Below are 13,781 nucleotides of genomic sequence, written 5' to 3' on the forward strand. Positions count from 1 at the left end.
ATCATGGCCGAAGGTCAAGAAAAAAAAAAGAGAGAGAGAGAGAGAGAGAGAAAGAGAGGGGGAAATGGGTATTCCTACGATTCGTCTATATATCCTTCTGAACCCTATCTTAAAAAGAAAAAAGAAACAAAGAAAAAAAAAATAATAATAAGAAAGAAAAAACTTATCTGTACGAACTCTTCCGATTTTATCATATATATATATATATATATATATATACATTTTTTTTTCTTTCCTTTTATATATGTACATACACCTATATTTTTTTTCTCTTTCGATTCTTTCTTATTTCTACTTATATTTTATTTATCTTTTTTTTTTTTCTATCTACCTCTTTCATTCTTGTCTTTATACTTTTTTTTCTTTATTTTGTTTCTTTTTTCTTTTTTTTTTTTTTTTTTTTTTTTTTTTTGTATAAAAAAGAACAGTAAGAGAACAAAAAAAAGAGAGAGAAAGAGAAAAGGATAGGTCGTATTTTTCGTTTTCTAGCAAACAGGTTCAACGATAGTGACATTGTTCGGACATTTTATGTTTCATTTTTACATTAATAAAATATATCGTTGTATCTTTTAAGTGCTATTTTTTTCTCTCTTTTTTTTTCTTCTTCTCTCTCTCTCTCTCTCTCTCTCTCTTTTCGTCTCTCGCAAGTCAAGTCAGCATTTATTATACCCGGAGGAATTTGAAAGAGTAAACAAGTGATTCAAATTTTAGAAAGAACCTAGATGAGGTGTAACATTATCCTTTTATGATTCATCATGATAGGTAATTCTGATAATCGACTACTGAGGAAAATCGTTTTTATTCTTTTCCTTCCTTTTTTTTCCCCGATTGAATTTTCCCGAGAAACTCGAATGTATTTCCGCGTAAAGTCTCAATTGCTGGTTAAACATAAAATGAGGAAGTGAATATGCCAACCGTAAAAGCATATATATATATATATATATATATATATATATATATATATATATGGATATCTTATGTAATCTAATGAATTCAGAATTCAGAACGATCTTTTCGAGTTAATTAGATCAAAAAAAGAAAAGAACACCGAGAAGGTAGATAAAAGTTGTGGAAGTGGGGAGGGAGGGAGGGAGGGAGAGAGAAAGAGAGAGAGAGAGAGAGAAGGAATAGTGGGAGGCAGCGGTGGTAGAGGGGGGTAGTGGAGGGGGAGGGGTAGAGAGGAGAAGAAGATAAAACGCAATAAGTCGTTGATTTATTCTGAATTTAACGTATTAAGTTAATCGGTGATATTAACTAACTAATCGATGATCGAGCCGATAGAATTAATTATGTGCGAATAACGTTTTGATTCGAGTTTAACTGCCGTTCTTAATTATCTTTACTCTTATGTTCTCTTCTACACAGGCGAACAGTTTTTTCTCTTTTTTTTCTTTTTTCTTTTTCTATTTTTTTTCCATTTTTTTTCCCCGTTTTTTTTCCATTTTTTTCTTTTTTTTTTTTTTTTTTTTTTTTTTTTCTTTCGTTTTTCTTTTCTTTGTAACAACAAGCTCTTCGCAATTATTACATTCGATTAAATCGTTGTTTCAAATGAGCATGTAAAAAGAAGGAAGGAAATAAGAAGAAGAAGAAGAAGAAAAAATGGAAAAAAGATAAAAAGAAAATAAATGATCCTCCAAAAAATGAATCATACAATTATCGTATTGTGATATTTAAGATTGATTTTGATTTAAAACGATCACTCCTCTTTGGAAATCCCGCTATCCTCGTGCGCATAGTATTTAAATATATGTATGTATGTATGTATGTATGTATGTATGTATGTTGTATGTACGTATATATGTATGCGTTTATACGTAGATAATGCGGAGACATATATCGCTGAAGACAATATAATACTCATTTTACACCAAGGTCGTACATTCGATTCGATCATTATCGGCGACATATACTTAAGTTTATTTCGCTTATTTGTTAGAGCAGCCTGATTGCATACACAAAGATAGATTATTTATATATGTATATACGTATTTATGTATATCAGGTAATCGAACAAATCGTAGATTATGATACGCATAGTGCTTTCACCTTTCCGATCGTGTCCGCCTCGTTGGTTATAACAAAACGAGTTAAGCGGCAATGAACTAACACTATAAATTGACCTCGATTTTATATCTTTCGAGATATTTCGATATTTAAATTCCGGGTTATACAAATTTCTAAACGAAATTTGTATTGACCTTAGTCCAATATATTGAACTATTATATAGATATATCTAAAAAAAATTAGATATATATATATATATATATAGTAATTTATTATTTATTTTATATACGTTTATCTTCGATGATAATTATTCTTCGATGATAATTATTCTTCGAAGATCGATTCTCCTTTCTCATTATTTTTCAATCATTCGTAAAAAGAAAAAATCACAGGAAGTTATGTCAACAATCGTGAGTCCAATGTTGTCTTCTCATTCGTCATTTCTCTTGTCGTTGGGATTTTTCTTTTTTTTTTTTTCTCTTTTTTTTTTCTTTTTTTTTTTCATTCTCGTTGTTGAATTATTTCTTCGTGGAATCAGTTGTCATTTGAGGGGGAGGGATGGAGGTATGCAATAACCGATAGTTTATACATAGATGAATTCTAAGTTATTTGGAGTTTCATGACGTCATTAAATTTCTTGGTAGTTTAGGAAAATTTCAATCGAATTCGTTTTATCGAGGAAGGAATATATTTAAATTAATCCGTAATCGTATCGTTGAATTATGAATTATGCATGTACGTATCCCGAGTTTCTAACTAGAAAACCGATCGTTTTAATTATCCAAACAATTCTGTCTTCTAACTGAACGATTATTATTATTATTATAATTATTGTCATTAATATTATTATTATCATTATTATTATCATTATTATTATTATTATTGTTACTTTTATCGTCTGCGAAGTTGTTAAACGGCTGAAAGAGAAATAGAAGAATATAAATGAATAAATAAATAGAAAAAGATTTATAGCGATAAGAATAGAAATAAAAAAAAAAAAAATAATAATAATAATAATAAATAAATAAAAAATAAAAGATAAAAAAGAAAAAAAAAAGGAAACAGAGAGAATTAATTTACAAGTAACAATCCACTCATAGACATATATAATAGCAATAATATTATTTTCCGATCTACATCTCGCAATCGTCCTAATTACATCTGATCATGACTCGTAAAAAAATAAAAAGAAAAAACATGGAAGCTTAGTTATGCAAACTCGAGAATTACAGATCTATGGATCGTAATCCTTGAATGAAGAGATGATTAGCTAATAAAGAAGATGAAGAAAAAGAAAGAGAGAGAGAGAGAGAGAGAGAGAGAGAGAGAGAGAGAGAGAGAGAGAGAAAGAGAATATTACTTAACGATTAAATAAGTTTAATTTCAAGAAGTGTAATCGAGTTTATTTTCTCAAAATTTATTCTCTAATTTAGAACGATTTAGAAATTTCAGTTAAATGGACATTTAGAAAATTTAGTAATTTCAGATAAATAAGTATTTAGATAAAGTTGATATGTCTAATGTGAAATATAATTGACTTTCAATCGTTCGCATGTGCGCACATACACACATAAATAAACACACACACACACACACACAGAGAGTGTGTGCACGCACATACATTACATGTCAAATGCCCATCATTCTTCTTATATCTATTCTCAGATCATTATTTCTATCAATTGTATGATTCTTCTTTCATACCATATCATTATATCGTTTCATTGTATAATAATAATAATAATTCCAGAATTTTAAATATCTCATAACCGAGCACAAAACATTAGTATTTTTTATTTATCAAACTTATTGGCTAACCTGAGAATATAATATAATAGGTTTGCATTGCCTATAGATATAATATTGTATAATATAATTGCATTAATAATGCAATAATATATTATAATATTGTATTGGATTGATCAAAATTGTCATTAAATAATATTAAGATTGTTCCTTTAAAATGTAAAATGGATATAAATTTTGATTGATTATTTATTGGTAAACTCATATAGAAATATTATTGATATTATAATAATATGTGGGAGATGATAGAATGGAACGTAAAAGAGAGAGAGAGAGAGAGAGAGAGAGAGAGAAAGAGAAAGAGAAAGAGAACAATCCGTTCAAAAGATCGTATCAAGTGCTTATATATTATCAGGAAGTTTGATAAATTGTTAGCAGGTTTGCGGAAGATAGAGGATAACTTTCCTATCGATTATCCAACTGGAAACTCACGTGTTCTTTTGCTAAGTGTATTTTGCGTTAGATGAAAACTTCATAATCTGGTAGACAAGACTTTGATATAAAGTTTAGAAGTAGAATACCTATGGCTCGAATTTCTTTTTATCGATTTTACGATAAAAAATTACGATAAAAAAAACATATTTTATATACATATATATGTATATGTATATTTTTTTTGTGTTTATGTTTTATGTTTTTTTTCTCCCTATCTTACTCTTTGTTCAAAGAAATTTACATAAATGTACGGCTCTCTTTGTACTCAATCAGGATAGTTATATCCATCTTGAAAAGACAGAGATAAAAAGAGAGAGAGAGAGAGAGAGAGAGAGAGAGAGAGAGAGAGAGAGAGAGATTATTTGCTTTTCAGCTCAGACGCTCCAGAAAAAGATATCTCTATAATTCTAATTTAAGATCTATAAGTCCTCCCCTATAAAAAAAAAAGAAAAAAGAAAAAAAAAATATTTGATGGCACTTTTAAAACCTTGAGGCATTGAAATAGCCTTAGCGTATACTTTGTTTATTATAACTTTCTCCCTGTCTCAGGGGTAATATATATATATATATAGATATCTTCTTTTTTTTCTTTTTAAATTACTTTTTAATCTATTTCTTTTTTATTTCTTTTTCATACTTTATATTTTCTTTCATTTTTTTTTCTTTTTTTTTTTTTTTTTTTTTTCCTTTTTTTTTCTTTTTTTTTTTTTTTTATTACTTAATCGTAACAACATAATTAAACGCACATACATATAAACACAAAGTCGTTAAGAATTTGTTATTCCTCATCTTCGTGACTTTTTGAGATTAGATCTTGATTTCACGATTGATAGATAAAAAGGAAGTACTTAACTTGTTTAGAACTCGATCGTCATGATTCATGATTTAGCGAAATCATTATATTATCATTCGAGACTCTCTCTCTCTCTCTCTCTCTCTAATGATTAATAATCGAACTTATTTAAAATTTTCTTTGTTTCCAATTAGATAAATATATAATAAATCATGATTTCATATCAGACCTTCATATAAGAATATTATTTTTATTAACATCGAGAATATTTTTTTAGATACGACGAATAAAATGAATTTCCTTCGTCTCTTTTCTTTTTTTTAATATTCTTTTCCTTTTTTTTTTCTTATCGCATTAAAATCAGTGATTTTATTTATTGTGTCTAGAAACAGATAAGTAGAAGTCGTAAATGTGAATCACGTGATAGTGGGTGTGTCTTTTTATAGAGAGAACCGTTCGTGCACACCTCTGGACGCGCTTAATGCAATAAAAATCATTTATATAAGTTCGAAAGGAAGAGACAAAGAGAGAGAGAGAGAGAAAGAGAGAGAGAGAGAGAGAGAGAGAGAGAGAGAGAGAGAGAGAAATAAAAAAGATATTGTTTGTTTCGAAAAAATAAATATAATTTTAAACGTAATGTCATAGAGCATTAATCATTCTCATTTAATTATATCATTCAATAGATATTAACGGTGATTCGATAATATTAATCAAAATAAATCCAATTAATTTATGATATAGATAATAAAGATTCTAAAGTCGATGGATGATGGATACGTGCTAGAGATCCTTAGACGAGATACATTTTACATAAGGATAAATTTATTGCGCGATAATTAATCCTCATCGCGTTATCCACTTCCGCGATGTCTTTTAATTTATAAAAGGATGTTACGAAAACATATTTAATAATTTCTGAGGAAAATAGAGAGAGAGAGAGAGAGAGAGAGAGAAAGAGAGAAAGAAAGAAAAAAAAGAATAAATAAATAAATAAATAAAAAATGAAAAAATAAAGAGGCAAGATAAGAAATAATAACGCAATAAAAAGTCTTATCGTAGACGACGATTATATTTAATCTTTATCATGTCCGTTAATATCTATTAAGAAGGACAAATTTGACGAATTATTTCTTTTTTTTTTTTTTTTTTTTCGTTAAAAAACTACAAAAAAAAGAAAAAAAAAAAGAAAAGAAAAGAAAGAAAATATAAAGGAAGGAAGAAAATGATCGATCGATAGATTTACCGATCGATTGATAGATTTTTCTACTTATACATCGCTAATTTTATTCGATATCCTGCGTAGATAGTCACGCCTCTTGCACCTGTATTCGCCGGTATACATACCCCTCCGATATAAATCGATTATTATGCGTCCGTTATGCTCGAGAATGGCCGACCTTCGATTCTATTGATGAATAACGAAGAAACAACGTCAGAGAATCTATGCCCGAGCATACATTACAACGAGAGAAACAGAGACAGAGGCACACACACATAAAGAGAGAGAAAGAGAGAAAGAGAGAAAGAGAGAGAGAAAGTTTAAACGAGTATTAATAATGATTAACGCTTGAGGGTTGCTTTTCGTAGCATGATTAATTAACAATTTATTACCGTTTTATTGATATCAATATATTGAGAGCTTCCTAAAACATGCAATTTTGTTAAGTAATAATAATAATAATAATAATAATTATTATTATTATTATTATAATATATATTATTCGTAATAATAATTATTATAATATATATTATTCATAATAATATATATTATTACGAACGTAAAGTATATCGTAGAACAAAGTAAACAATATTCGATCGACATTATTTTCATTTAGTTTATCGATTTCTTGCTTCTTTTTTTTCCTCATTGTTTATTTTAAAATTTTTGTTCCTTTTTTTTAATTTAATTTTATTTTATTTCGTTTTATTTTATTTCCATTTCTTTCCATCCAATTAAATTTTTCTAGTCCGTCGAGATTGCACAATCATCAGAATTTTCTGACGATATGAAGTAACGAATACGTCCTAGGATGATTAATAATAAGTAAAAGGAAATCAGTATCCGTCTATTATCCCTCTATTATTTGTTTACAATTTTGATCTCGTATTGTCAAATATTTATTGAAAAGAAAATTCTTGCCGATAAGGTTCATTAAACGAGTCGATTGATTCGCGAACAAGATAAGATGTAAACAAGTAAAACGATGAGAAGAGAATCCTTCTTTTGTAATACGACATAATATACAAACACAAACATCCACGCACACACACACACACACACACACACATAATCTTCGATGGAGGTTCCGATCGACGTTGCGCTTCTATACGCCTCAAGGCTTCTCATTAATTGCTTCATCCACTTTGTTATGAATATCTAACGCCCAACGCTTTCGTTAGATATATAGTACCTATCCTCTCTCTCTCTCTCTCCCTCTCTCTCTCTCTCCCTCTCTCTCTCTCTCTCTTTTTCTAACATTAGTCTCGTTGCATCATTTAATAAAGAAATGGAATGAAGAGTTATATTCGATATAATAAATATTTTAAACGAACTATCTTAAACGTTTCATTTTTATTATTAACAACGTTCGAAGAATTAAAACTCGTTTGATCAAGGAAATTAATTGGGAATTATTCATCGTGTAAAGAGACAGATAGACAGATAGAGAGAGAGAGAGAGAGAGAGAGAGAGAGAGAGAATGGAAGAGACAGTATACTGTTTATTTTGAGAAAAAATTTTAATCCTCTTTTAGATGCTACCTGTGTATGTCTTCTTATCGTACTTAAAGGAGATACATGTCGAGTTTGCGTTATGTGCTTATAAATACACACAGAGAAAAAGTAAGAGATAAACAGACACCTATGCACACCTACACCTACACCTACACACACACACACACAGAGAGAGATATGTGTACGTAACTTGATAATAATGGCATCGCGTGCTTGAAATACATACATAAATACATATGTATGTATACATACATACACATATATATATATATATACAGAGATGTGTACATACATATGTCGATGTGTCGTGTTACAGTGCAAGGCAACAATGTCCCCCGAATCAGAAACGAGTTTCTTATCGCAAACGTACAGGCTTCCCCATTTATTCCATCGAATTCCTTTACGCATTATTAATTTCTATCGAAAGAGTTATCAAGAAAAAGAAAAATCCAAAGGTTCGTTATATTCGTTTATTAATTCAAGTCCGTTAGTTCGTTCCGTTTTTCTCTTTTTTTCTTTTTTTCTTTTTTTTTTTTCTTTTCCTTTGATTTTTTTCTTTTTTCCGTTTTCTCTTTTTTCATTGCCGACGAAATCTCTTCTCCTTGAAACAATTTCGAAAACTTACGTTCGTTTCGTTCGAAGATGAATTCCGAGCAAACGTAATATTATGATAACGATGTCGAATTGTATTACGAAACAACGTGATATTTATCCGATACCAATTGAATATTTAAATTATTAAACGATGTTCCCGAGAATTTCAACACAAATGGAATGATATATTATACGAGAGAGGAGCGAAATTCAAATCGTACATTTCGTTGATTATTATTATTATTATTATTATTATTATTATTATCTGATTCGATCTTGAATGATAACGATGAATGATAACCAATTAGAATTATCAAAGAAGCATCGATCGATTTACTCGTAAATCTGTTTCCTTATCTATATCTCTATCATCCTTTTTTTTTTTCTACGTTATATAGCAAATATTAGACGAGTCATACGTTTTGTGGATGAGAAGTATATTATTTAACATTGTTCAAGGACGTTTCCTTTAAACTATAAGATCTAGAGAAATAGAGATAGATATGTAGATAGATAGATAGATAGATAGATAGATCGATAAATAGAGGAAGAGAGAAAGAGAGAGAAACAGACAAGAGAAAAAGAAAAAAACAAAGTAGAGAATAGATAAGATGTCGGTACGAGGGGGGAAAAAAAATAAAAGACTATAAACGGAGAATGAATAAAAAGAGAAACAAGCTTCAGAAGTGAAAATTCAAGGTGGTTGGTTCTTCCGTTTCTTCCGCAGACGCGGATTCCTGGGAGGCTTCGCGTTACGTTCAAGAAGGAAAATCCAATAGCGTGCGGAATTGAATAACGTATCGACAGACGTCGCCGTAATCGTATGAAAGCACGTTTGGAAACAACTTCCTCTCTTTCTAACTCTTTCTCTATTTCTCTTTCTCTCCCTCTCTCTCTCTCTCTCTCTCTCTCTTCTTTCTCTCTCTATCTCTCTATTTAACTCTCTGTCCTTTCAAAAGTTATGTATGTACGTTTGGGGATCTATGTTGGGGATCTATATACTTTCCCTCGATCGTTCTTTTAACAACGGCTATTTATCTGTGATAAAAGAAAGAAAAATGATGATTTCTTCTCTATTTATCTCTCTCTCTCTCTCTCTCTCTCTCTCTCGCTCGTTTTATGGAGATATATTTTGATTAATTGGATCCAACAAAATGAATCCCTTTGAAGTGGTATAAATAATATTTTAATTAAAAAAATTTGCCTGTAAAATACATACATATATATATATATATACATATATGTATACACACACACATATATATATATATATATATGTTTTATTTTATTTTACAGGATGAGTCCTAAATATCTTTGCTTAGGACAAAAGTCCTTAGACGGGATAAAAGTTCCTAAGTAGTTTTAAAAATCAATTACTCCTTTGCGAAAAGTTTCTAGAGTGATTTTTTTTTTTTTTTTTTCTTTCTTTTTAAAATCATTTAAGTACTTATTTCATGGTTGAATATAAGAAATGAAATATGTATGCGTATACATGCGTATACGTGCATGTAAATTCGTTTTCTTTTCCTTTTTCTTTTTTTTTTTATTCAACAAAACGAGCTAACATTCTTGAAAAGAAAGAAAATGCAGAAAGGAAAGTCGATTGAAAATTAGAATTCTTCGTTCTTTTAATCAAAAGAAATATTGTGAACACATTCAAGCCACCGATTCGCGAGATTAACCGAATGGAGTCGCGGTCAAGCGTTAAACAAAGTCGTGGTTATCGCTTAATCCACCTACCGAAATTCATTTCCGGAACATTTAAATAGGGCAAAGCGTGGCGAGAACAAGAGAGTGAGAGAGAGTGAGAGAGAGAGAGAAAGAGAGAGAAAAAGAGAGAAAGAGAAAGCATTAACGTATGTGTAAAATGTAGGTATAGGTAAGTTGAAATAGACTACTTGCACAAGCACCGATTTGGTCAGCTTATTGTTAATAAATTTCGAATGGCTCGTAAACTAACTTAAAAATTCGATTCTAAATTAGAATTGAAGTTTAATAACATTGATTCTCTCGCATTAAAAGATATAATATAATATTTCCATTTTATTTGTTACATATAATCAAAAAACATGTATGTATATATATATATATATATATATATATATATGTAGAGTTAGGCACAGAGGGAGAGACGTTAATAAAGAAATTCAATTTAATTTAAAACTAGTAGGAATATGATGGAGTTGTTGGTAACGATCTCGGACGGACGAGTTTCGAATGCCTCGCTAGTTTGGCAGGCACGCAATAGTAGAATAACTATGAGTAACGTGTTTATCGAAGCGCTAAGGGAAACCAATATAGAAAAAAAAAAAGAAAAATAAAAAAAATAGACCGAGATCCTACGAGAAGAGATTGAATATATAGAATGAGAGTTAAGAGAGTGAGAGAGAAAATGAGAGAGAAAAATTGAGAAACGCGTTGAATTTAATTAGTTCGGCAACGTCCAATTATCCGAAACTAACGAGTCCATAGCTCGCGCTCTTTCAATCCGTTAATTTTTACAAGCTTTTACATTGAACGTCTAACGATCACATCTCCCGTTATATTTTTATACGACATATATATACATATGCATATATATATATATATATATATATATATATATATATATGCATGACCCGAAATTTATTAATTCGTTCTTTTTGTCTCTTTTTTTTTTCTTTTCCCTTTCCTTTTTTTTTTCTTTTTTTCTCTAATGTATAATACATATGTACATAAGTTCAATTTCGTTACATATATCATAGAATCGTAGATCGTTGAAATGAAAATTTTTCAACAAGAACGGTCGTTCGTTTGTTCCGTCGGTCGGTCATTTGATCGGTCGATCGGATTGGTCGTTCGGTCGAATGGCATCGGTCGAATGGGTGAATGTGGGAGTGGTTAGATGGTTAGGTGGAGAAGGGATAACATTTTTAATTTCATTCAACGATATAACGTGGGGACATTTATTGAAAACCAATATTCTCAACAATGTTTCCAACGAAATCGAGCGTAAACTGACCAGCCAACAGACCGAGTAAAAACAATAGCCTAACATCAATCACTGAAATCACACGTCACTCTCAACGTTTCTCACTGATACGTTCCTGTTTTTCTTCGTTTCTTTTCTTTATTTTTTTTTTTTCCCCCTTTTTTCCTCTCAACTACATGGAAGAAGAACTGAGGTTCGGTGGAAGGTTGAAAGGGTGGGGAGGGGTGGGTGGTAGTTGGGGCGGGATAGGTGAACGAAGAAGGAAAAGAAAGAAAAAAGAATAAAAAAAAAGAGAGAGAGAGAGAGAGAGAGAGAGAGAAGAATCCTCGAAGCAAAGGACATCTCACGTTCAGTCGCTCAAAATGATCTGACAATGAACTTCGTGGCCTGAAGTGATGTAAAATATTGCACGTGAAATAGGAATGAATATTAAGAAGGGAGAAAGGAAAGGAAGAAGGAAAAGGGATGAGAGCAGGAAGAGGATAGTAGAGGAAGGAGGAAGGGAGGGAGGGAGGGAGGGACAGTGATGGTTTCGTGGAAATGGGTCAGGAGGTTAAGGAAGGGAGGATGCCTGATCCTGGGATATACACGTGGGTTTTCGAGGGATGTTTCCCCAGGATTCGAGGGTTGCTAAAACCTTGAACTAGTGACCCACATAATGCTCTACCGGTTTAATCGTCCTTCGTACATCAATGACGTACGATATCCAACTTTGTCCATTATAATATAAGGGAAAATTTTTTTTTTCTAAAAGAATAAATTTCATGCGAACAATTAGAAAAAAAAAAAAAAAGAATTATATATACTCTTGTGTACATTATGCACACGTCCTACGTACTATCTATTTTTCTTTAATTTAGCTTTTTCTTTTTTTCTTTTTCTTTTTTTTTAATTTCATTTTCTTCTTCCTTTTTTTTTATTTTTCTTTTCTTTTCTTTCTTTTTTTTTCTTTTTTCTTTCTTTTTTTTTTTTTTTTAATTATCAATCACCCTACGCTCGTTATAATCGTCGCGTAAAGCTTTTTCCCCGAGAAAAGAAAAATATGGAAAAAAAAAAGAAGAAGAAGAAAAAAAAAGAAAATCGAATTTTAATGGTTAATCGTAATAATATCAGAAATTTTCATCTACAAATGATTCTAAAGCTGAATACTTTAATGCTTCGATAATTTTTAATCGTTTAAATGTTAAACATTTTGATATTCATACACGTATTTAGTTCTGTATGTATATATTTATATATGTCTTTTTTTTTCCGATTCTGTATTTATAGATCGTGTATTTATTCCATCGGATTTGAAAGCTTCGAATAGTGGATATCGGTGTTATACAGACGTACGTACCGATATATACATACATATCTATGTAAATATATGTTTGTATTCGTTTATTCTACGCTTATTGTTAGATTATATGACGTAAAAGTTATTATGAAGCTAGTTTAATTGGATTGGAAATATTCATTGATAGGACTTCATCGAGTCTTTCGATATTTTTCTCTTTTCTTTCTCTTTGTTTTGTTTCTTTTTTTCCTTTTCTTTTTTTATTTTCTTTTTTCTTTTTTAATTCTCACATACATAGACACACGTGTATATTTAATATGTACGTACATATTACATATACACGTAGACAAGGTATACATAGGGTCTATTCTCTTTCTGCTTCGCTGAAGGTAATCTATTATATATCGAGAATCGTGTGATACTATGTATAAATGCAGAAACGATAGGTGTGTAGAAACGTGTACGGTCAATTTGACAATGAGGCCGAGGAATCGAATCGAATCGAATCGAATCGAAACGAATCGAAACGAATCCCATTTCGATCGATGACAATTTTTCTTTCTTTCTATATATATAAATATATATATATATAATATATATATATATATATTTTATATTTCTATACGAACGATTCGTATATACCCAACTATACGAAGGAACGTTCAACGATTTAATAAATCGTTCGAACGTCCAAGGCAGAAATTTCGTAAAGGATCAGAACAGGACTTTCTGCCATCAGAATGAATTTCTCGTGTTTTCTTTTACGAGAGAAAAAAAAAAAAGAAAAGGAAAGAAAGGAAAAGAAAATAATGAAAAAAGAAATAACAAAAGGGAGACACCGAGATCGATCACTTACTATTTTTATTTCACCCTTATTCTTTACTTACATTTTTCTTTAATAATTTCACATGTACGTATTATGATTATGTATCTATACGAGTGAAAATAAATCGATTAATTCAGAGATTACATTTCATTATTAAATGATTATCTAAAAAAAAAAAAAAGAAAAAAAAAGGAAAAAAAGAAAGAAAAAGAAAAAAGTAGATCATCTATAAGAAATTTATAGACAGACAGACGGTTCAATTAATATTTATTATAAGCTATTAATAATGAGTATTTAAAGGCAAATAAGAAGTATAAATCTAGAGAAGCTTCACGATTT

General features: G+C 30.0%; 1 protein-coding gene across 1 annotated transcript in view; it reads left to right on the top strand.

The window, feature by feature from the left end:
- The window catches only part of LOC124950690, a 162,854-nt gene that overhangs the window by 12,410 nt on the left and 136,663 nt on the right, over positions 1 to 13,781 (top strand). The gene's annotated exons all lie outside the window — the stretch shown is intronic.

This window comes from Vespa velutina, chromosome 1 (genome assembly GCF_912470025.1).
Source record: "Vespa velutina chromosome 1, iVesVel2.1, whole genome shotgun sequence".
NCBI lineage: Eukaryota > Metazoa > Arthropoda > Insecta > Hymenoptera > Vespidae > Vespa > Vespa velutina.